This window comes from Tenrec ecaudatus, chromosome 17 (assembly GCF_050624435.1).
Source record: "Tenrec ecaudatus isolate mTenEca1 chromosome 17, mTenEca1.hap1, whole genome shotgun sequence".
NCBI lineage: Eukaryota > Metazoa > Chordata > Mammalia > Afrosoricida > Tenrecidae > Tenrec > Tenrec ecaudatus.
In genome coordinates, this window is record NC_134546.1 from 80,108,257 (window position 1) to 80,134,037 (window position 25,781).

A 25,781-nucleotide genomic window follows, 5' to 3' on the forward strand; every position below is an offset into this window, starting at 1 on the left:
TCGTGGTCAGGCAGAAGGGCCAATTTAGAGGAGCAGAGCACTGTGTGGCTCTAAAAGGTCCTATTTCTCCACATTGTTGTAGCATGGTCATCAATTCCACTGCAGTGTCAAGATGAGATGGGGGTGCATATGCTGTCAGCAAACTATTCCTCTGTGTGATACCTCTATTCTAGTTCTGTGTCTTGTCTAATCTCAGAATGGGGAAGGGAAGCAGACAGGTGACAATCACTCTCATATGGGGTCATTGAACCCAATCACATTGTGGACTCCCTTCTCATGAACTGTTCACACAGAAATGCAGGCTTGAGTGCAAGCCCACTCAGAAGAACACATCAGTGGGTCACATGTTTGTTCTGGATCATTTACACAGTAGATTTAGAGTCTAAGTTCCAAAATGTATTTGGCCTATTGGCTCCTTTTCATTAAGAAGTAGAAGGAGGAGGAGGAGGAGGAGGACAAGAAGAAATTATTTAGTAGCGGTTTAAAATGTAAAACTTTAGTACTGTATCTGATACCACACGATAACGTGTAGGCATCTGCTTGTGCAACACCCCTGGATCACTCCAGCATCCCTGGAGGGTGATATCACTCACTTAGGAAAATATTGATTTATATCATTGCTAGGTCAACTCTTTCACGTCACAAGATCTTCTCCAGTTTTCTTATCACAGAGAAGCTCAAAGAGCATTTTGGAATAACTTCAAGTCTTCTAGGGTACACCTTCATAATTCTTGAAGACAGAAATGACACCAATCTACTAGAATATCTTAACAAACTCTTCTAGAGCAAGAGTTACAGGGCCTGGTGTACTGCATTCTAAGAGCGGATACAGCATGTTTTATCCAGAAACCAACAAACTTCACTGCATTTAAAATCTCCTAAAACGCTGTGGTCTTAGATCCTGAACCTGCAATGGGCAGGGTCTATTTCAGGGAGAATGAGGAATGGAATTCTACACTTCTGTTTTATTGAACTTACTCCTTTACTGTACCCTGAGACCTGGGTCCACTGTATTGAGTCAAGACCTGTTTAAATGAGAATGCAAATCTCCACAAACCCCACCCTCTCCCGGTTTGAAAAGCTGGTTCCAGACCCAGCATCAGTGACTCCTGAGCTCCACCATGGACACTCTCTGTCTCACTCTCCTGCTGTTAACCATGCCTTCCTGTGAGTGCTCTTAGTGTGTGTGTGTGGGATCCCATAGGGACTAAATCCTCCTATTCTCATCTTAACTTCACTTCTTGTGCTTTCTTCACAAGGGTTCTTTCCCAGGTTACCCTGAAGGACTCTGGACCTGGGCTCATCAAATCCACACAGACCCTTTCTCTGACCTGCACTGTCTCTGGGTTCTCACTGAGCACTACTGATATGGGTGTTGGCTGGATCCGTCAGCCTCCAGGGAAGGCACTGGAGTGGCTTGCAAACATATGGTGGGATGATAATAAGTATTACAATCCATCTCTGAAGAGCTGGCTGACAGTCTCAAAAGACTCTTCCAAAAACCAGGTGCTTCTAATGATCATCAACATGGACCCGGTAGACACAGCCACATATTATTGTGCACGAGTAACACAGAGGCACAGGCTCAGGGGCCTGTTTGACAAAAACTCAGGATGGTTCTTATGTATTCTCTCATCTGCAGAATAAAAGAGTGTTGTCGTGGAGAAAGCATTTCCTGCCAGACGCTATGGTTTCCTCTTTGTACTTAGCTGTCTCACAGCCCAGTCTTCCTGTACTTCAACTACTGAGAAGATCCTTGCGCCCTGTTACTGGTGAATATCAGTGGTAATTTTTAAGAAAATATGCGTAACTATTCAAAATGACAGCTTCATTATAATGTGTATTTGGGTCATCCATGAGATGGAGCCTGTTGTGTGATCTAGTATCCCCTAAATACAAGTAACAACATATGACTTTATTTAAACAGCATATAACTATGGGGAAGTATCATATAAATAAATATGGGGAAATGACATTTATGAAAATTCAAATACATGCTTGATCATCTAAATAGAATTGTTTAAACTATTAATATAAATTACATGAAAATAATAATTATTGCATAGCTATCTTTCCATCACTTACCTATCCATCATCTATCTATCTATCTTTCTATTATCTATCTAAGAATAATAGTGACTATAAGGATTATATATAGTGAGTTAGGGTTTGACCTTTTATGTTTTTGGCCTGCTCAATTATACCAATCACAATGTCATACAAATGACCATGGACACCAAAGACCACAGCTGTTTCCTTGTACAAAAGAACATCCTGGTGATAAGGTACACAGGTCCATCATTCTTGCAGAGACACACAGTGAGGTGAGGCAAGGTAGTACAGAGACTCAGAGTCAGCAGGACCCTGGATTTCAGGAGGCACTTAGCTAGCTCCAAGCACAGGGAGTGCAGCATCTTCTGGCAGAAAGGTGCATGCTATACATATAAAGTATTCACAGCAATGGAGCTAGAAATTTTTGTTAGAGTTTTGTAAGTGGCCAATCAAGTCCAAGCATCTATCTCTGCATCTCAATAAATGGTGGTTATGTTTTGTTTTTATACTGCACACTAGCAAATGCAAATAGTAGTCAATTTAATCATCTTTGGTGTTTATATTAGAATATTGTTTCGTATCTAAATTTGATTTTGAATAAATAGATCTAAATGATAAAATTGTAAGTTGTATTAAAGCTCATATTTCTGAGAACCAAGTTTGTAAATGACCTAACATGTCTATGGATATAATTAGTGATAGATACTGATTAATTATGAATTTTGAAAATTCAAAAAAGTGGTGGAATGACAAGGCAAACTACATCAGGAATGCAGAACCTGTTTTTTCTTTTTAAAATCACTTTATTGAGGGCTTTTTAAAATCACTTTATTGAGGGATCCATTATTCCACCAGATATAAAAACTTGCTCAAGATTGAACAAAGACTTGAATTTGAGGCCAAATCTAAGAAGATCTTTGGAGAAAAAGTGTCCAAATGTGGGGATTATAAAACTTGCTATAAATACACTACCACCCAGAACTAAAACACACACACACACACACACAACAAATCAGGCAACTGGGACTGCCTAAAATTGAATACGTAAGCACATAGTAGGCCACAAGCTGTGGATTATGTCTTGGGCTGCTACCTTCAAAGTCAACAGTTCAAACCTAACATGCTCTGTAAAGATGTACAGCCTTGGGATGATGATATAGGGTCACTGTGAGTATGAGTTGACAGCAGGGAGTTTTTGTTTTATTTTTTGTTTGTTTTTTAATTTACCACATATGATAACAAAAGTTGTTGTTAGGTGCCATCGAGTCCATTACAACCCATAGGATCTTTACAAACAACAAAATAAAATACTGCACAGTCCTGTGTCATCCTCAGAATTGTTTCCAGGTCAGAGCCTGTTGATTGATGTAGCCACTGTGTCAATCCATCTCTTTGAGGGCCTTCTTCTTTTTGATGCGCTTTCACTTTACCAAACATGATGTCCTTCCCAGGGACTGGTCTCTCTTTACAATGTGTCCAAAGCATGCAAGACGAAATCTTGTCATCCATGCCTCGAAGGAGCACTCTCACGGTGTTTCTTCCAACACAGATCAGTTTGTCCTTTTAGCAGTCCAAGGTACTTTAAATATACTTCTTCAGCACTACAACTCAAATGCATTAATTCTTCTTGGTCTTCTTTATTTAATATCTATCTATCTATCTATACACACACACAACTTTCATATATATATAATCTCCTTGGAGAATACCATGGCTTTGATCAGAGCTCTCAAATGCACCAGGAGAGGAACCAGTGTCTTCCACATCCTCAGGGGTGAGAACTTGAGAAGCACAGTCCTGAAGTGACCACTGTTCCACGATGCGATGGGGCTAATGGTTCCAACTATTTCAGTCATGGAACCTTTTCAGAACCTGGGTTTTCTGATGGGTCACGCTGAGTCTGATCGAAATGCTAGTCCATGATTGAAACAATTGGCTGTCTGAATTTAAACATACCAAACGTAATTAGTGAAAATGCCATGAGACCCCTCACCATCTTCCTTCAGTACTTTCTTTCATGTCAGCTGTATAGCGTTCAGATTGTGTTTGATCAATGTGAAGGGAAGATGTGCCTTCAGGGTCAAAACTTCTAGCAAAAGTATAAAGATTTAGTGTGGGCTGAGGTCAAGTACTAAAGCCCCATAGAATCGAGAGTGTCTCCATATTTAAAGGTTAGGTATATTAAAATTTAGGATTTCACTGTAAGAGTTCACTGAAGACGACTTTTGGATATAGGGAGAAATGGAGGAGCATGGGAACACCACTAAATGACCCACTTGCTTGAGAAATAAACCAACTTACGACTTACCTGGCACATATCATTGGCAGCACACCACTCAAGATTCAACCTTATGTAGCTGTGAGCAGGTATTTGCAGGTGAAGATAAAACAGGCCACAGAGTAAGGACACACCTATATTTTGGGGTGATGAACTGAGAGAGGGTGCTTCATGTTTCAGCGCCAACATACATGGTACCTACTATGTTCTCACCAGCCTGCATACTCCACATGCTGTTTATTCTGTGGAAATCGGAGAAGGTAGTGGATATTCATGATCGTATACATATTAGGATAATTGCAGAAGCATGTGGGATGGTAAAGGCAAGATTTCTCTAAGAATGTATGGTTTCCACTTAAACAGCGAGATCCCCCCACCCCCAATCTGAAGAGTCTTTACCAAAAGATAGCTGAGAATAAATCGTCTCTGGTCTCTTGAGCAGAAGATAGGACAGAAATTTGAATCAAAAGTACCTAGGTAGATGCATATAATTAATCACCTGTGCCATAACAGACAATGGGATGTATCCCTAGTGTGAGTTCAGAGTGAAAACCCTAGGACACCTGGAGAAAATGTAGTTGAGCAGAACTCTCTGGACCGATGGGTCCTAGGAATATAGAGGCATTTTGTAAACCTGTAATGAATGACTTTATTATTGAATGAGTGATGGCAGGTGGCATCAGAGTTAATATTGGGATAAGTCTTGAAAGAAGCAGAAGTCCTTTCTTCAGAGTCTCAAAGTGTATCCATGGAGCTTAGACACTTTCTACCTTGCATTCCTATTCTGGGCACAGGTTCATGCACCCACAGAGCTCACTGCATGACTTAATGTAGACCTTGATGCCCAGTCATCAACCTTCATTGGGCAGAAGACTTTCCATCTCTATCTACAGATCCAGAAACCAGTTCCTCCTGCTATTAAGCTCTGTGTCCTTTGGAACTATGGTCCTGTTTTAGTCTTTTAAGACACACAGGAAGGGGAAGATGAGACTTCAGAAAAACAGGTCCCCTGGCAGTATTTTTGGGAGGGAGCTAGTCTTCAGGGTGCACTGAAAATTCAAGGATCACAGGAACTTCCTGTTAAGGATGTTCAGAGAGAGTGTGGGGAAGGGTTCCTTAAATTATTCCCTTCCAGTTTCTTGCACAGGAAATAACTTTCCCATTGCTTTCCCTTTGCTCTTCTTCTATGTTCTTCTTCTTTTGTTGGGTAGCTCTTGTTAAAATCCATATTTCATGTTCTCTATTACATGCCCAACACATACACACAAATACACATTTTACCTAGACAAACTCAGATCCCACGATGTACAAGTCTACCCAGAATTTATGTGAAGTTCCTATTATTTCATCTTACAAAGTGTCTCAGTATGCTTTCTTTACATTCATGAGTGGTCTACAAGATATCCATTGTGGAAATTCACTCTGTTGCAATTAGTATTCAACACACTTGAGAAATCATGTATTCTTTACACTTGTACCATTTTAATATTTCACACTAAGTCTCCATTTTAATTAGAACTCTAATATTAACTATTCTCCATTGATAAATAACTATATGTAATAACTACAAATGTGAAGTAATGAGAATGTGTTTTTCTGCAGTCTATCAATATTTTGAACTTATCTAGGGACCAAAAAATACAAAATATATCCCACAACACCCCAAAGTGCCATGACTTTGAAGGAATTATCAATGGAAATGAGCAGATGGCATCCACACATGGGCGATATTTATGAGTGCCACCTTTCACAGCTGGTTGCCACATGAGTGTCTCCTTCTCAGCTTCCTTCGTTGACTCTGTGCATAAAATCTGGAGCGTGAGCCGGCTCAGATGATTATATGTCTTTCCATTTTTGCACTGCTGATAATTTTCATTTTATAAGTTCTTTATATCTCTGGTTGTTGATGCTAGCTATTTCACTGATTTTGGAGATATGAAAGGCATTGCTTTCCCTTTGTTTTTCTTCTTTTAGGTAGCTTTTGTTAGTATTTATATTTCTGTGATTGTTTGGGACTAGTTCTCTTAGTAGCACACTCATCTTAGTCTCATGCAGGTGTCTTTCATAAAGAAGGTTCTACCAAAACAGTGGTGTCCTAACATGTACAGGACTCATTAATTAGGCAGAGATTTCTGCTTAGAGGTTTTGATGATGTTTTTGGTTTGCAAATGGGTACACTTGACAGATGTTTTAAAGTAAACATACTGATTACTTGGGTTAAATATATATACATATACATTTTTTTTCTTCTAGCAACATATTCTATAGCATATTATGGGCAGACCTAAGATAATTCCATATGGAAATCTTACATAATCTACCGTTTAGCACACTGATCTTGTGTCTTCTGACTTTTTGTGTTGATAAAATTCAAAGAACTTTGAACAGGATTACAATGTATGTCCTTTGAGCATTGCACAGCACAGTTTTAACACTTCAGTGCGTTGTACTATAAAATAGAGGTGATAAAATCACCTCCACACACATTTTTCTGCTTACATTTAAATTAAATTTCTGGGTTCACGCAGTTTAACATGCTAGAGTCACATAATAAATCCTTTGTTTCAGTCTGTTTTTATTGTGTCCTACCCAACTCCCATAGCGCACTCATACTTGCCTTCCAAGTACATACAACTCCTCACATTGCTATAAGGAGGGGGGTATGCAAATAGAACCTCTCCATCTGCTGAATAAAAGCAGCTCAGCCCCAATGCTGCAACCGTGGGAGAGGAACCCCAGCCACGCTATTCCCAGGTGTCCCAATTCAGTTACTATAGCAGTCACTATGGACTCTGTACTGAGCTGGTTTTTTCTTGTTGGGATTTTAACAGGTCATTTTATGGAAAGCAAGTGTGTGTGAATGGGCAAGAGTGAGAAACATACGGTGTGCATGATGGTTTTCTTGATCAGGGTCTCTGTTTTTGCAGGTGTCCGATGTGATGTGCAGCTAGTGGAATCTGGGGGCGACTTGAAGGAGCCTGAAGGGTCTCTGAGACTCTCCTGTGCAGCTTCTGGATTCAGCTTCAGTGACTATTGCACGAGCTGGTTCTGCCAGGCTCCTGGGAAAGTCCTGGAGTGGGTCTCATACATCAGACCTAATGGTGATATCACATACTATGCAGATTCAGTAAAGGAGCGGTTCACCATCTCCAGAGACAATGCCAAAAATATGCTGCATCTTCAAATGAATAGCCTGAAAATTGAGGACACTGCTGTGTATTACTGTGTGAGAGACACAATGAGAAGAAGTCAGCCGCAAACCTCCCCTGCAAGAAGTGGTCTGAGTTCAGGGTACACCCATGCCCCACAGAGCACAGGATTCAGTCTCAAGAGCAGGTGCAGATGGAGTTCTACAGTTGGTTTCGGAGTGTGTTCTGAGGATTCTTCTCCATGTCACAGTTTCCCCAGAAGATCTGTATATTTTTTTATGATGACATGCTCTGAGATCTGTGAATACAAAAGTTGTAACAGGAGAAATATGGTCACATGTAGAAAACAATGTTTTGATTGCCTCTTATTAAGGGGTCCCTGCAAGGGGTCCCAGGATTATGGAAACCTGAGCAGTCTACTCCCATTAGATTCATGGCAGAGAGGGTGTCTGGTGTGGTGCAGTGGGGCAGCCAATGATGCTTTAGGAGAAAGGTCTAGTGACCTGCTTCTGAAATGTTCAACTCAGAGCAGAAACCACAGAGCATTCCCCAATGAGGACACTCACTGAGGTTCAGGTTAGAGTCCAGTGGATGGCTAGATTATGAACAGTAACAGAGAAAACAGGATGTGGTTCACATGTGACCTCCTCTTTATTTGGAATTATGCATGTCAGAATCAGCACTGGTTGGGGTCTATTTTTGTCCTGGTTTCATTTCTTTCTCTCTGTTCAACAAGGTCCCCTTATTCAGGGGTGTGTTTCAGTTTATATTTGGCAATGTTTAAGAGTATGTGTAAGTTTTGTTCTTACAAAATGCAAAACGGAGGCAGAAATAAGTTTGTGTGAATCATACTGGGGAAATGCCTAGTGGGTGAAAATGCAGCGGGGACCACTGAGAGTGGGAGTGTGTTCATCCAATGATTCAAGGAATAACATTCTTGGAAAAATAGAATGAAAAGATAATGTAATTATTTCATAAATCTTTTGAAGCCCCCTTGGATGACCTTTAGGGAGAAAAAAGAGAGTAAAATCTAAGACTGACTTTTAAAACCATTGTGAAGTGCATCAAAGGTCCAGAAAGATCACATTATATATCATGGATACAAAATTGACCATAAGAGAGTCTGTCTCTCTTAGCCACTTGCAAGACATACAATATCAGAGCTGGAGCTTTATGAAGTGACCTGTTGAAGGGTACCTTGATCCTTCATATTCCCTGTCGTTAAGACAAGGAAGTGGGAAGAGCAAGTTCTCAGGGATTACTCACTTTCATGTCTTTTTAGTAAAGGTTGCTTGGTCTTATTTGATTATCGTCACAGACACAGAGGCTTTGGATATGTTGTTTTACAGATTCAATTGATAATGGTACTTATCAAACTATTGTCATACTTATGTGTAATAAATTAATATTTGATTTTGATCAATACTCCTCATCCTCTTCTGGAGCCTTTCTTAGAAGAATTGACAACAGAGAAATTCTACCTATCTTCTTTCTGAGACTTTTATCCATATTCCCCATTTGTTTTACATTTTGTGATGTATGCTATATTTTGGATTTCAAACACACAGCAAGTAATTTTACTTATTTTTCAGTATTCCATCTGTAACTGAAATGTATTTCATATAAGAAATGAAACTTTTCTCTTAATACTGTCATAATTAATAAAGAACGAGGCACAGGAAAATTCTTCCATTGAACTCTACTGAGTGGTTTGAGTTGCTAAATACCCATAAAAATTTGTGGAGACAATAACAATCTATAAATTATCAAGGGCTCATAAGGGAGTGGGGAGTGGGGAGGGAGGGAAAACAAAAGAGGACCTGATGCAAAGTGTTTAAGTGGAGAGCAAATGCTTTAAAAATGATTAAGGAAAAGAATGTATGGATGTGCTTTATATAATTGATGTATGTATATGTATGGATTGTGATAAGAGTTGTATGCGCCCCTAATAAAATGTTTTAAAAAGTTTGTAGAGATAAGAGGAGTTTTTATCATGAAATTCCCTTCATGCAAGTCACAGAGAGAGCATACCCTTGATAATCTTCTCATTTCTCATTTCAGAGAAAAATTGGTGTTTCCTTGGTTGTCTTATTGGGTCATGGTATTGAGACAGGAAAGCACTTGTTTATCATCACTCTACATAGATGTAAATAAATATTAATAAGTTGAGTGCTTCCTACATATCGTAGGTCACAGTATTAAAAACTTGGAGACACGAGGCTAGCTAGAGGTGCACTGTTAGAACCTACTCCTTAGTTGCACCGGTCAAAATGTCCCATTCCTCTCTCCTACCTGTTCCCTCTTTGTTATAACACTTACATTTGCCTATATTGCAAACTTATAATGCATGTCTACTATTATTGACTTTTAAGAATTATCTTCACTGACAATCAGAGTGCTAGTACTAGTAAATATACACACACAGATTCAAATTTCTGATTTATACCATAACTTCTCTTCAGATTTTATATCATATGTTAATAAATTATTGTTCTGACAAGTATTCCGCTCAGTGCCTGGCTGTCTGATGAAATTTTCATGTGTCAGTTACTTTTTAAGCTGTTTATTGTGGTAACTATATAGCATCACATAATTGTACTTTTCAAATTTTTTCATATGTTGTATTCAGCTGTATTACTTGGATTTATCATGTTGATCAACCATCACCCAGAATATGCTTTAGAGACATGGATTGTGTCACTTTGTTTTACATACTTTGTACATGATTTCAGCAGAGATCAATATCTGAAGAAGGACATCATGCTTGGTAAAGCAGAAGGGTATCCAAAAAAAGAGGAAGGCCCTCAATGAGATGGATTGACACAGTGATTGCAACAATGGATTCAAGTATAAGAACAATTTTGAGCATGACACAGGATGGGGCAGTGTTTTGTTCTCTTATAGTACACAGGGTCACTATGATCAAAATCAGTTTGAGGTCACCTAACAACAGCCTTACGGAGATGCATGCTGTGATAAAGACACCCTTGACACATGGACTCCAGGCCACCTTGCTGCTACAACATATACACATGGCTCCCAGGGCTGGATTTCTTCCCAAGGGTCAAAGAGGGAACTGAAAGAGAGTGTCGGGCTTATTGGGGAGTGGGGGAAGAATAACGGGTGGTAAGACTTCATCAACCCATTACCATGGATTTGATTCTATTTCCCAGTGACCCTTTTTAGGATTTCTGAGACTAAATCGTGAAGTTCTGTTCCCAGCCTTTCACCCTTGGAGGAACGGAGGAACTAGTAAGTTCAAAACTCATGTGGTTGGTTCGGGTCTGGAGCTAAGCTTCGCGCACGCGCGCGCGCGCACACACACACACACACACACACACAATAGCAAAGAGTTAAGCCATGAGATTATTAAAGCACAGAGTCACTTCAAAAGAAATTAAACGGGTTTCTCTTGTGAATTGTGAAAAACACCTTAAGCTGAGATAAGATACCCTTCACTCTTGAAGGACAGTGGGTCCCCCTCTTGAGGTGAGAAGACATATTGCTTAGGGGAACACTTCTAGGTTTTTCATGAAAGTTTCAAATTGGAGGGTGCTGCCGCTCTGCAGAAATAGTCAGCCAGCTCTCTAATTATTTACTTAATTTGTCTTTGGTTTGCATACCTCGTTCCCTTCAGTTTTATCAGGGATGCTGCTCTGGGTGAGAATTATCTTTGGTACAGTCTGATACCAGATGTTTACTGGGGCGTGGCTTCAAGATTAAGGTGTTAGAGAATCTTCTTTCACAGGGTCTGTTTGGCAGCTTAGCCTAGGGAATTGGAAAGTCCCTTTGCGCATGCCCAGAAGAGCCAGCATAGGACAAAGCTGTCGGATGGGCGTTACACCTGGAGCAGCCCACCTGGGCCAGGTGATTGCAATTCAGCCAATGGGATAGACCTGGGGTCATTCACCACGCCTCCCCCGGGAACCCTTGCTTGGCAGGTCTGGTCATTTCGTGGGAGGAGAGGGATCCTTGCGTGACCTGGGGCAGTCTCTGCCAGGCCGCATGGTCAAAGGACTCCTATGGGTGCCACGTAAAACCTGAAGCTTCTTTTAACTCTCAGTAAATTCACTTGGATCACAAGCCTGGCTTCGGCGTGAAATCTTTCTTGAGCAGAGCCAAAGACTGGGCTGAAATCTAGTCCCGGAGAGAGAGCCCTAACAGGTCCTTTGGTTATCCCCTTAGCAGGCAGCGCAGAGATCGCTTGTTGTCCTTATCAATAAGGACATAAAACCACTCATTAGATTCTGTAATTTTTATAAGAAAAATAATTTACAGACTTACGGGAAGATGGCAACAGAGTGACACATACCAGAGGGACTCCACAGAATCCAGCCTAGGAGAGTTGCTTAGAGGGAAATTCAACGCAGCTGGATCGCAGGAGGAGCATCATAAAGATAAGTAGGCACAGACCAGCGGGGCTTTGACAGGCTGGGGCTTTTGGCTTACCTCAGTGGAATCCGGCTGGGACTTGGCCTTAGGCCAGCAACTGTATCTGCCAGAGCCATACCAAATGGAGCCCAGCCACTCTATCTGCCTGAGCCAGGACCATTTGGTGTCTGTAGTGGGGCTTGGTCTCAACACAGCCACTGTTTCCCCCTGCCTGCCTCAGGGCAGGGACAGGAACCTTCAGCTTCACCGGCAGGGATGGGGGTTCAGCTACATTGTTGCTTCTGTTTACATCTCTGCTCTCTGTCCCCCCCACTTCTTTAAGGGCTGCTCAGTGGCTTTCTTGTGACTCTTCTTGCGGCTCAGCTGCGGCTTGCCACTGGGGCTTGGGGCAGGGAGTAAGTCCCTGCAGATCCACAGGTGGGGAGTGGGACTCAGCTATATAGTTGCTTTTGCTTCCCTCGCTTCCCTATAAACCTGTACAGTCTAAACGGTTTTACTTTTTAATTTTTCTCCTCCTCTTTTTTTTCTTCTGTTCTCTCATACACCACTGCTGACCTACAGAACACTCCCTTTGCCCTAGGGCATTTATACCTGTGCCACACCCACCTAGGTGAGTTCCACCCTGCATAGGTAGCCCAAGACTAGCCTGTCTGTGTACCTGGGGGCATGAGGCAGCTCAACCAACACTTATCCACATTCCAAGCAATTTCAGGAAATTCTGCCCAAACTCTGCAACACCAAGGCAGGCAACCGACCAGCCTTCTGGGGCACTACACTGATAGGGAAGCCACAGGACGATAAAGTGGTAGGTTAATCCCATAGTAAAATCAGCTGTAGGCAGTTCAAAGAAGCATTCCTATAAGTCTCGCAGAGAGAGCCTGGAACATGGCACCTGGTCCCTTTAAAACAACTCAACGTAAACAGCCATCAGCCTCAAAGACCTCAACGAAAAAACAGGAGAAACAAAAGGCAAAGACAGATGGTGTCCTGAACATAACAACATACATAGAAGAAGCAGACATTGAGATGCCACACAAAGAAATTCTCAGAATGCTGCTTGGTGTCATACAGGATATGAGGGAAACAATACAGAAAAAGGATGAAATGATGGAGGAGATAAAAGCCATACACCAAAAGGAAATACAGGAGCTTAGAGAGGAGATAACAAAAAACAGTAGCAGAAACATGGTCCTTGAGAATTGATTGGAGGAATCAGAGAAATGCATCAGTGACTTGGAGGACAGCCAGCAGACTTTAATAAACGTGAACAAAAATCTAATAAGATCATCAGAGAAGCTGAAGAAAACTTAAGAGCTATGGCTGATGGTATGAAGCAGAACAACATTAGAATTATTGGCTTACCAGAGAAAGACACAACAAAGAAGTCATCTGCAACAATAGCGAGAGAATTCTTAGAGGAAAACATACCAAGCCTAAAGAATGAAAACCAGCAACCATTCAGGAGGCTGAAAGAACACCAGCAAGATTGAACCCCAAAAGGAAATCACCAAGGCACATAAGAGTTAATCTATCCAACTTTGAGGAAAAGGAGAAAATCATGAGAGCAGCTGGGGAAAAAGAAGCAATCACATATAAAGGTTCCCACATAAGAATATGCTCAGACCTATCAGCAGAAACTATGAGAGAGTGGAGTACCATATTCCCAAAAATGAAGGAAAACAACGCAAATCCAAGAATATTCTACCCAGCCAAATTATCGATCAAGATTGATGGAGAAGTAAGAGTCTTCCCAGACAAGGAAAAACTCAAAGAATACGTTAGAACAAACCCAGCCTTACAAAAGATCCTTGCTGACTCAGTATGAGCAGAAGAACAACACTCACCAAGCATAAATAAGAGACCTTCGCATAGAACAACCTCACCCAGAGGGCAACAAAGAAAAAAAAGACGCCAAGATAGCAATGGTTCAAGGATGGAAAGAAGTCAAGGATCACACACACACACACACACACACACACACACACAACACACACACTAATGAGAAAGGAAAGTAGGAAAACTCCCAACAAAAAAGGTATAAGATGACATCACAGAGTCTGGAGATGGAGATAATAACCCTGAATATCAATGGACTGAACTCAGGCATTAAAAGACTGAAACTAGCAGACTGACTTTGAAAACACAACCCATCAATCTGATGCCTACAGGAGACACATCTCAAGGCTACAGACAAAAATTAGGCTGAGAATCAAAGGCTGGAGAAGGACCTACCAAGCAAACAGCAATACAAAAAAGCAGGGGTTGCAATCCTAATCTCAGATAAAATTGACCTCAAAGTGCAAACCATAAAAAGACATAAGGAGGGATACTATATGATGCTCAAGGGAATTGTAGACAATGAACCACTGAACATTGTAAACATATATTCCCCGAATGAGAGACCAGCTCAATACGTCAACCAAACACTCCAAAAGATTCAGAAAGAAATCACAGACTCAACAATTATAGTGGGTGACTTCAACATACCACTCACTGAGAAAGATAGATCACAGGGAAAGAAACTCAACAAGGAGACTAGAGCGCTAAACTCCACAATTAGACAATAAGACGTGATAGATATTTACAGAGTTTTCATCCAAATACAACAAATTTCACATTCTTTTCAAGTCCCCATTGCACATATTCGAAGATAGACCACATGCTGGGGCATATGGCAAATCTACATAAATTTAAGCACATTGAAATAATACAGACTTCTCTCTCTGACCACTGTGCCATAAGACTGGAAATCAACAAAAGGAAGACAAAGAAAACAAGAGCAAACAATTGGAGGATGAATAACTCTCTACTGCAAAAGGTGTGCATATTGGCCCAGATCAGAGATGAAATTAGGAAATTTCTAGAAATCAATGAAAATGGGCGCAAACACAGTCATCAGAGAAAGGTTCATAGCAATAAATGCATACCTGAGAAAGGAAGAGAGACTCATGATTGATACGCTGCCACAAAATTTACAACATCTAGAGCCGAGTCAGGAGGACAATCCTACTAATAGCAAAAGACAAGAAATTATAAAAACCAGGACTGAGATCCAGGAGAGGGAAAATAAGAAAACTATGGAAAAAATTAATATCGCTAAAAGTTGGTTCTTTGAAAGGATAAACGGAATCAATAGACCACTGGGAAACCTAACCAAAGAAAGGAGGGAACAAATCTCAAAAGCAAGAATAAGGGATGAAAGAGGGGTCATTACAACAGACCCTCATGAAATCAAAAGGATAGTTACACAGTACTATGAAGGATTGTAGTCCAATGAATTCAACGATTTGGAAGACATGGACAAATTCTTGGAAAAACAATCCTTCCCTAGACTATTCTCGGTGGACATCAAGAATCTCAACAGACCCATAGCAATAGAGAAATAGAAAACGTTATCAAGGGATTACCAACCAAAAAATCCCCTGGACCAGATGGCTTTACTGGGAATTATACCAAGCATTTAGGGAAGAACTAATACCAATCGTACACAAATTTTCCAGAACATAGAAAAAGATGGCAAACTCCCAACTCCTTCTATGAAGCTAGTATTACTCTGATACCCAAACCGGGCAAGGATCCCACAAGAATCGAAAACTACAGACCAATATCCCTAAAGAATATTGATGCAAAAATCTTTAACAAAATACTAGCCAACAGAATACAAAAGTATATAACACAAATAATTCACCATGACCAAGTGGGATTCATACCAGAGATGCAGGGATGGCTCAACATATGAAAGACCATTAGTAGTATTCGTCACATTGACATGAAAAACTATAAGAACCACATGATAATATCAATAGACATAGAAAAAGCTTTCAACAACATCCAACACCCATTCCTATTTAAGACACTTGCGAAGATAGAAATGGAAGGAAAGTTTCTAAAGACAATACAAGCTATATATGAAAAACCAACAGCCTATGTGGTAGTCAATGGAGAAAAGACTAACACAATCCCACTGAAAAAGGGGACCAGACAAGGATGCCCCTTGTCCCCACTCCTATTTAATATTGTCCTGAAGGTTATAGCTAACAGCTTAAGGCAAAGAAGAGACATCAAAGGTATTTGTTTGAGGGAGGAAAAGGTGAAATTATCATTATTCGCAGATGATAAGATTTTATATATGGTAAATCCCAAAAGTTCCACAAGGGAAGTACTGGAAGCAATAGAGGAGTTTGGCAGAGTGGCATGATACAAGGTCAGCAAACAGAAGTTCAACGGACTGTTATACACATCGGATAAGACCACAGAAGAAGAGATCAAAAAGGTGGTACCCTTCACAATAGCCAAATACAAAGTGAAATATCTAGGTATATACCTGACTGAAAAAAACAAAAGCTCTATACAGGGAAAACTATAGAACACTATTACAAGAAACCAAGAGTGATCTCAACAAATGGAAGAATATCCCATGCTCGTGGATTGGAAGACTCATTATAGTTAAGATGTCACTTCTGCCAAAAGCACCATATAAGTTTAATGCCATCCCGATACAATTACCCTCATCTTTCTTCAAAGAGATGGAAAAACTGATTACCAACTTCATATGGAGAGGGAAGAAGCCCAGAATTAGCAGAGAACTCCTCAAGAAAAAGGACACCATGAGAGGGCTAGTTTTACCTGGCTTTAGCACATACTGTACAGCCACAGTTCTCAAAACTGCATGGTATTGGTACAATGACAGATACTCAGACCTATGGAAAAGAACTGAAAACCCAGAAATAAAGTCATCAGCATACAGACAGCTGATCTTTGATAAGGGCCCCAAAAATAACAAATGGAAAGCAGATGCCCTCTTTAACAAGCAGTGCTGGAAAAAATGGATATTTACCTGCAGAAAAATGAAGCAAGAACCTTATCTCACTCCATGCAAAAGAATAAACTCAAGCTGGATCACAGACCTTGAAGTTAAACCCCAAACTACTAGGGCCATCAGTGAGGGAATTGGGACCAACTTGAGAACTTTAGCACAGGGAATACACAGGCTATCAGAAATAGGAAGGGCACACACACAGAGGAGGCACACATTGACAAATGAGATATACTGAAGATAAAACACTTGTGTACATCAAAAGAATTCACCAAGAGAGTAATAAGAGAGTCCACAGACTGGGAAAACATCTTTAGCAACGACACATCAGACAAAGGCTGTATTACTAAAATCTACAATACTCTGCTAGCTTCCAAAAAGAAAAAAGAAAAAAAAAACCTAACAGCCCACTTGAGAGGTGGGCAAAGGTCTTGAACAGAGGTTTCACAGGGGCAGAAATCTGAATGGCCAACAAACATATGAGAAAATGTTCCCGATCTTTAGCCATAAGAGAAATGCAAATTAAAACAACAATGAGGTACCACCTGACACCCTCAATGGTAGCCAAATTCAAAAAATCAGAAATCAACAAGTGTTGGAGGGGCTGTAGGGAGACAGGAACTCTCATCCACTGCTGGTGGACCTGTACGTACGTACAACCACTATGGAAGTCAATCTGGCGATATCTAAAACAGTGGAAATAATTAACATATGACCCAGCAATCCCCCTACTGGGCATATAACCAGAAGAGACAAGAAACAAACCAAGACCAGACATCTGTGCTCCAATGTTCATTGCGGCACAGTTTACAATTGCAAGGAGCTGGAAGCAACCCAAATTTCCATCAACTGACGATTGGATTAAAAAACTGTGGTATATACATACAATGGAGTACTAGGCATCACTAAAAAGCAGTGATGAATGTATGAAGCACATACTGGCATGGGGAGAACTGGAGGAAATTTTGCTAAGCTAAGTAAGCCAGGCACAAAGGACAAGTACAACACAAGCCCGCTGAGGTAATTATTTTAAAAAATATTGCATAAGGGGCATAGGGAAAAAGCTACTGTATACAAACATTTTTTGGGTGAGGACTGTGTAGTATGGCAGAGACCAGATCAAATCCAGGGATGCACATGGTAGACAACTGGGGAGGAGGTAGGGAAATGAAAAAAAAAAAGGATGAATATAAGGAAGGAAAGGGGAGCGGGGGCATGGGGCACTAACCCATCCAAGGGGAGGGTATCGTATATATCTCCACAGGGAAAGAGGGATCAGACTTCAACCCAGTGCCTCAAGGTGTGAATGCACATTCCATCGTGGAGTAGGGAACCAGTGGAGAGGTCTGGGAGGCTGGCCCCAGTACCAAATATTGAGTGGATTCCTGCCCCTCCCCCGAGAAGAATTTGTTTCAAAGGACGATTCTGCAGCTACGGGATTCTACAGCTCCGGGAGTCTGCAGCTCCGGGAGATGGACATATCTGATCAGAGCACACGGGAGCAGATGAAGGGGCAGGAGGAAAGAGTGGAACACAGCCTGGCTCACCAGGCCGTGAGGATGATGTTCCTGATTAGAGCAGCCAGTCCAGAGAGAGGACAACATGGCTGGCCCCACTATGAGACAGGGGACAGCACCAGAGACATAGTGTGCAAATTGCACCTGATCTGATCCCACCACACCGAGGCAAAGCACTTGGGGAGTGCAGTGGAACAGCAAGGGAATGGAGTGCCAACGTCCCCAAGGAATGCTGAAAGTGGACTTTGGGGTCAGGGCGGGGTGCCCCAACAGACTGGACTGGGGTGCCCCAACAGAGTGAAAACACTCCTAAAGGCCAACAAACGATCCTTGAACTAACTACAAGCTTTACTTTCTTGATGTGTTTTGTTTTTGTTCTTTGTCAGTGGTTTGTTGTTTTGTTGCATACTGTTGCTTTGTTTTCCTCTGTCTTGTTTTTGTGCATGTTATTATCTCCACAGATCTGCCTAAATAAGATAGGCTGGATGAACTATCTGGAGGAAAAACAATGGGACCGACAGGTCTGGGGCAACTTGGGATAGGGGGATGTGGGGGGTAAGCAAGTGATGTTAACATACCCAGGGACAAGGGAACAACATGGGATCCAAATTGGTGGTGAGGTGGAAGTGGCAGGCCTGGTAGGGAATGATCAAGGGTAAGGTAACGTAACGAAGAGGTATAGCTTTAACCCAGGTGGGGACACAGCATGATAGTGGGGCAGGAAGAAAGTCAAGGATAATAGAGGAAAGAGTTAGGAGGCAAAGGGTATTTATAGAGGTCTAGATAAAGACATGTGCATGCAAATATATATATGAGGATGGGGAAATAGATCTATGTGCCTATATTTATAGGTTTATTATTAAGGTGGCAGAAGGACCTTGGACCTCTACTCAAGCACTCCTTCAATGCATGCTTAACCAATCCTAGCACCAAACTCTCTTGTCCTGCAATGCATTTATACCAATTTTAAAATCAGCTCAAAGGGTTGAATATATTTTATAACCTTAAAGCTAACTTCATGACCCTAAATCTCAAATTCAGAGACCCAACCCCCAAAACAAGAATCTTTAAACCTTAGTTCTACATCCTTATATTGTAACACGTAAGCACCTAATCAACTCCAAACACAATCTGTTAGGCATTAAAGCTTCAAAACATAAAGCCCTTTAACATGTCCACTAACATCTGACTCATGACACTTAATTCCTATTTCTATTCCTTGGCAATTGTTCTTGAACCTGCAACACTGATTAATCCCAGGATTTAGGTTCTAATCTTAAGTACAGACTCTGAGTCTAACACACTACAAGTCTAAACAGAACCTTAAATTTAATACATCAAAAACTCATGTTGCTAATTATGTGTATGGAGCTGTCTTCATTCTCAGATTTTACACAAGTGAGAAGAAATTGGGTATGTTGGCAGGCAAAATTAAGAATCACAAAAATATTTTCAGTTAATTTTAAGTCATTTACATCTGGTTCAAGGAACTTAGAAAAGTAAAGAAGTGTTATATAAAGTTTAAATATGACAAACAACATCATGGTCAAGGGCTATCACAGGTCTCTTGCTGATCTCTGATCTACTGTGTGCTGGCCTCAAGGAGCATTTTTCTGCTGTTAGACATATGCAGGGATGTTACCCAGTAAGCGAGATGCCTGAGGGTTGAATAGTACTTACGCACTAATTTGTAGATCACTATTTAACCTGGTTTATCCCTGGAGGATAGGGCGAAACCCATGCTAAATAAATCAAATTACTGGTTATTCTGTCATCGACCCCCTTGTTCTCCTCATTCCCAGGGGACACTCACATCACCAGAGATGGAGGAGGTAGCAAATTAAAGGTGCTTACATTGGAATCCGTGACTCCACTTTTCAAAATTGACCTTGGTCTTTCTCTCAGACCTAGGAAAAGAGACTCAGAGGAAGAATTTGCACTCGCTTTGATAGTGAGCGCTGACAAACCTAAAAATCTCCATGTCTCTTGGAGATTCCTGTGAGCTAACATCGTAAGCTCACAAGACACACTGCAAGTAGGAGGTCTATCCTGACCCTCAAGCTGGAAAGATGTCAATTCCAGGGACACCCTGTGTGTCCAGTACCAGGAACTCACTGTCAGAGCAATGCTGGGGCTCTCTACTCATGAAGACATAAGTCCTCGAAGAGGTACTCATGAGAACAACAGCAGACCAAGGACTCTCTGATGCTGGCCTGGAAATTAATACCTTTGAGTTCAACCCCAGGGACTACCATAGGCAAACTGGAATGTTCCTCCCTGAGCCTGTCTTACATGTCTACTGGTGGAGATTACCTGTTTTAAGATAGGCCCCCCTGCCCAGGTTCCAAGGCCTCTTAACTTTAGGACACACAAAACATCCAAGCACGAATGATCCACTGTCTTTCCACACAGCACAGCATGATCTGAGATCGATCCACCCCAGTTTCAGCACCTTGAATTATCTACTTCACCTGGGTCCTGAAAGTGAGCTGGGAAATAAAGCAGGGAAGGTAGAGACAAGTTAAATCACAATCACCTGTAATAACTTTAGTATAATTAGTAAATCAACATAATGTAATGGAATAGCCATCATTGGGTTAGTCTAGCTGAAGGTAGAATAGACCCTGGGGAGATTGGTCTAAGTTGCTGCAGGAAGTCATTCTTGGCTACTGCTTGGGAGCCCCAGGAACATTTTGCTCACACACACACACACACACACACACACACACTCAGGCAAACATTAATTTAAATGGTAGCAAGCAAGAACTTAAGGTAAGCAGAATGGGGAACCTGTAGGAAAATATGATACAATTGATAATATTTAACATCAAATGAGTGCCCACCTACAGCCCACAGCCTGCCATTGTGTTCTTTATATTTGCTCCATTAGAAAATGTAATACTTGATGACGCTTTTTCTTTTCATCTCAATTATCAGACTAGGTTTGTTCATTAGTAAATTACCTCTTTGGCTAACTTCATTTTTCAATGATCAACCATGATCATCCTTTATGTTTTAAATATGTTTTCTCTCCAGATTTGAACTGTTTAAAGCATCGCGTTTTTTATTTATGAGTATTCAGAGGGTACTATAGCATTGTGGCAGAGAATAATGACCAACAAAAACCAATTGACTGTCTTGCGTCATAAAGGTTTGAAGGTAAACAAGTGGCCATCTAGCTCAGAAGCAACCAAGCCCACATGGAAGAAGCACACCAGCCTGTGTGATCACCAGGTGCCAAAAGGATCAGTTATCAGGCATCAAAGAACAAAGCATCATGTCATTGTGAATGAAGGAAAGTGTGGAGTGGGGACCCAAAGCCCATTTGTAAACAACTTGCCATCCCCTTATGGAAGGGTCATGAGGAGGAGATGAACCAGTCAGGGTGTAGGTAGCAATGATGGAACATACAACTTTCCTCTAGTTTCTAAATGCTTCACCACCACCACTATCATGTTCCCAATTCTCTTTCTAGACCAGAGAAATGTACACTGGTACAGATAGGAAAAGGAAACAGGGAATCCAGGATGGATGATCCCTTCAGGACCAGTGGTGGGAGTGGTAATACTCGGAGGGTGTAGGGAGGGTCAGGTGGAAATGGGGAACTGATTACAGGGATTTACATATAACCTCCTCCCTGGGGTATGGCCAACAGAAAAGTGGGTGATGAGAGATAGTGTAAGATATGACAAAATAATAATTTATTAATTGTCAAGTGTTCATGATGGAGGAGGATGTGGGGAGGGAGGGGTAAAAATGAGGAGCTGATTCCAGGGGCTTAAGTGGAGAGCAAATATTTTGAGAACGATGAGGGCAATGAATGTAAAAATGTGCTTTGTACAATTGATGTATGTATGGATTGTGATAAGATTTATATGAGCCCCTATAAAATGATTTTTAAAAAAGAAAAAAAAAATTGACTAATTACAAAAGTTGTGTTGGCTTAATTATATCTTTTTAGTGCATTTCTCATTTGAAGATATTTCAATGCAGTGGATTCACAACAGATGGTAGGTTATTTTGTACCCACAGTTATTGGCATAAAACCTGATTGACAGTGTTATAGGGATCATCTGATATTTTTCGCTGGGAAAATGTGTATGTTTATTTATAGCTTATAAAATAAGTAAGTAATGTGTAAATATTATGGGGTTTTCCCCTCTAAAATCCAGTGAATTGCACTTTTTCAATAAAACACACATTTTCTTTTTTTAAAACACACATTTTCACCTGTACAGTTTCCACATTAAAATAAAACTTTCCAAATTAGAGATAAAATATTTTAGTTGTATCAATATTATTGGCATGTTCAAAGAAAGTTTTGAGTCAATTTTTGAATAAGATTGATTCCTGGATAATATTTTCTCAAGTGTGTGTTTACTGGAATTAAGGTAATCTGTGGGTAGCTTTTTATCCTCACATTCTTTGGCTATAAAATATGAGCATATTTTTGCACATATAATGAATAGAATATTACAATGAGTAAAATAATGTTCAACTGAGTAAAGCCTTTCTATCATCCCTGTCAACAAGTTTAATCAGGTTAAACCACCACAATGACTCTCTTCAATGATACATTATCAAGTTTATGAAATTGAATGTCTCATTTATGAAAACATGCTTGCATGTGTTCAATTTTAGATACTGTACCTGATCTCTTCACATGGCAGCAAATAATCATAGTTCCATCAGCCTACACTTTTCAGGGTAGTCAGTTTATTGTGCCAACCTGACCAATAAGCACATGTGGATTAATTCAAGGATGGAGAGATAAATGGATCGCTGAGCCTCGCCTTTCTTGTCTCTTGCTCTTTGATCATCAAGCCAGTGTGCAGCTGCCTTGCTTGTTCTGTGCCCCAATTTGAAAGCTACACTACTTGTGGGACACCTAACCTGTGGACTGTGTCACTGTAATTTGAGGTATCTTCAAGACCTGCTTCACCATGCTATTGGAATTTACATCTCTTGAGCTGGGCACTGTCGACCCTGTCATCTGGCTGACTGTTGGTAACCTGCCTTGCTGTTGGCTGCCTGTGCCCAGATAGCCTGAATTGTTCTACAGAGGACTACCTGGTGGCCTGCAAGATTTGAAGGACTGCCTGTGTCTCACAGCTGTCTCATGGGGGTGAGTTGCCCAGAGCCATTTGTACTGCTTTGTAGATTATTTATTTCTTATGTTATCTCTATCTAATATATATATATATAATATTAATATATAATTATTAACATTATTGTTTTGTTTCTCTAGAGAAATCTGTATAACTTAATTGCTAATGTATGTGTGTTAACTTAATTGCTAATGAAAATGTGTTCATATGCTCAATAATTTGTATATATATATATACTCATCTCAGCCCCAGGATGCAAAGACCAAGGTTTATTAAGTGAATACACTTCATTGGGGAATTGTTTGTAAGAAAGTGCAGAGAAGACCAAGGAGGCTGGAGGATCAGTCAGCTAAGACACAAATCTTACCCTGAGAGAAGGAACCAAAAATGAGAGGTAGGAAAAACTTTCTTAAATGTCAGTCTAACCCAGCTGATGTCCAGTAAGTTGACCAGGTTACCTCAATACAAAATCACCCTAGAGTACGACTTTTTTCTCATAGACAAACATTTGTACTTTGTTCTTGTTTCACTTGGCTTGGAGTAGCCCTTAGAACTCTGTCTTGTGTACAAACCAGGTAGTAGAATTTACACGCAATGTTTCTGCCTTGTCTCATTATGCTCATTGTGTTGGAATGGAATTACCTTCTTAGATTTGATTCTGCTGTTATATGTTTATATATGCAAACATGTCCATATTTTCTAGTAAGATACATAGATATACAGGATGCCTTTTCTTTAGGATGATATTGAAAGAAATGTTTCCTCATCAGTGGCATTCACATAGGAAATAATTTCAAATTTTGTTTCCAAACAATATCCTGCTCTTGTTTGCTTAGGATGTTCATTACATATCCTAAAGACTGTGTCACTCTTCTCTCTTTAGTTCTTTTCAGAGATAAATTTTCAGTTCGTTTTTGGAGTTAGTTATCTCAGCACATTAGATTCCCATTTGACATTTTCCTCAAAGATTTTTCAGGGACATTAATTGTATATATTCTTACCATGTTACTATTATTATTTTTTGCTACTCTCCACAGAAGTCAAAGACATTGACTTCCCCTGTACATTCTTCCCTCCCATATTGATCCCTCTCCTTTGTCCTTATTAGGATATATTTTAGAGATTGTCAGTCCAATCTAATTTTTCTCATCTCATCTACTGATAGCAGAATGAGTGGTTTAATCACATCAGCTACTATGAGGAAGGCAGATGAAGCTGATTACTGGCTTAAAGACTTACAGTCTAGAGACCACAGGGATTTCTACTCTCTCTTTCAAGGACACTATGCGTCAGAATTAACATAGCAATAGGTAGGGGGTTATTGAGTTTGTTGATTTGATTCTTATTTTATTTAGTTTTATTTTCCTCCCCTATATGTAAACACAACTCTGGTGCAATCTAGGGGAGACTTGAGTAAGCCTTGGTGGTCTCTGGAATTCTCCTCTTCAGGCTCTGTACTAGTAACAACTGGTGTGTCCAATGTGTGTCAGTTTCCAGTGGAGGACTTTCAGTGGGTTGCACAATTTAACCTGATGGTGGCACAAAGACCTATGCTCCATGAAGAGCTGATTGGCCATCTATAGAAGCAGGATGAACTGAAATTGCGGGGGAGTCCATGTGAGTCCAGGCACAAACCTCCCTGCAGGGAGAGGACTGTGCTGTTGAAGGAGGCACTCAGGATCAAGTGAGCACAGGAACCAGCGTCTGATGTCACTGCTGGTTGACTGACAGGGTGGGTTTCCTGTTGTGGCTTTGAGATTCTTTTCCATCTCTTACTTTTCCCGGGGGATATCTCTCTATGAATTATTCTGTGTCCACCCCTGCTATGTATGAATTCATAAGTTGCATTGAATAACAAGTAAGTAGCTTCACTTGCAGGAAAACCAGTCCATTAAGAGAATGAAAACTGTTTTTCTGGCATCATAGAGTGAGAGTTCTGATGAACCGCTGAGAAAACCCTGTAGAATTGTCTATGAGACTTGAGTCAGAGGGGGTGAAGGGGGGCCATAAATTCAAGTGTTTGAACACTGACTTTTCAAACCAACAAATAGATGCCTTCAGGAAAGACCTGTGATTTGATTCTGCAATAATAGACTCATGGCAAAGACTACAGTACAATTCTCTAATTCCAAAACTCTGAGTTTTGAATTATAGACTACTGAGTGGGTAATGTATGGACAGTGACATATAAAAGCATAATAAGGTTCACGTCTGACTTCTCCTTCCTGCAGAAGTGGGTCAAACCAAACAATGGTCTGAACCCTTATTTGTCCTTTTCTATTTTCTTTCTTTACTTCTTTTTTTTAAACTTGAACAACTTATGATCCATGCTTTATCATTTATATCTCCAAAGGAGCACGGCCACATTATCAGTCCCTCTGTTAAAGAGCATGTGTTAATTTCTATCCTGCAAGGTGCAGAAAGCAAGTCAGGGAAAATCTGTGTAGATTTTCCGGGGGAAACACCTGT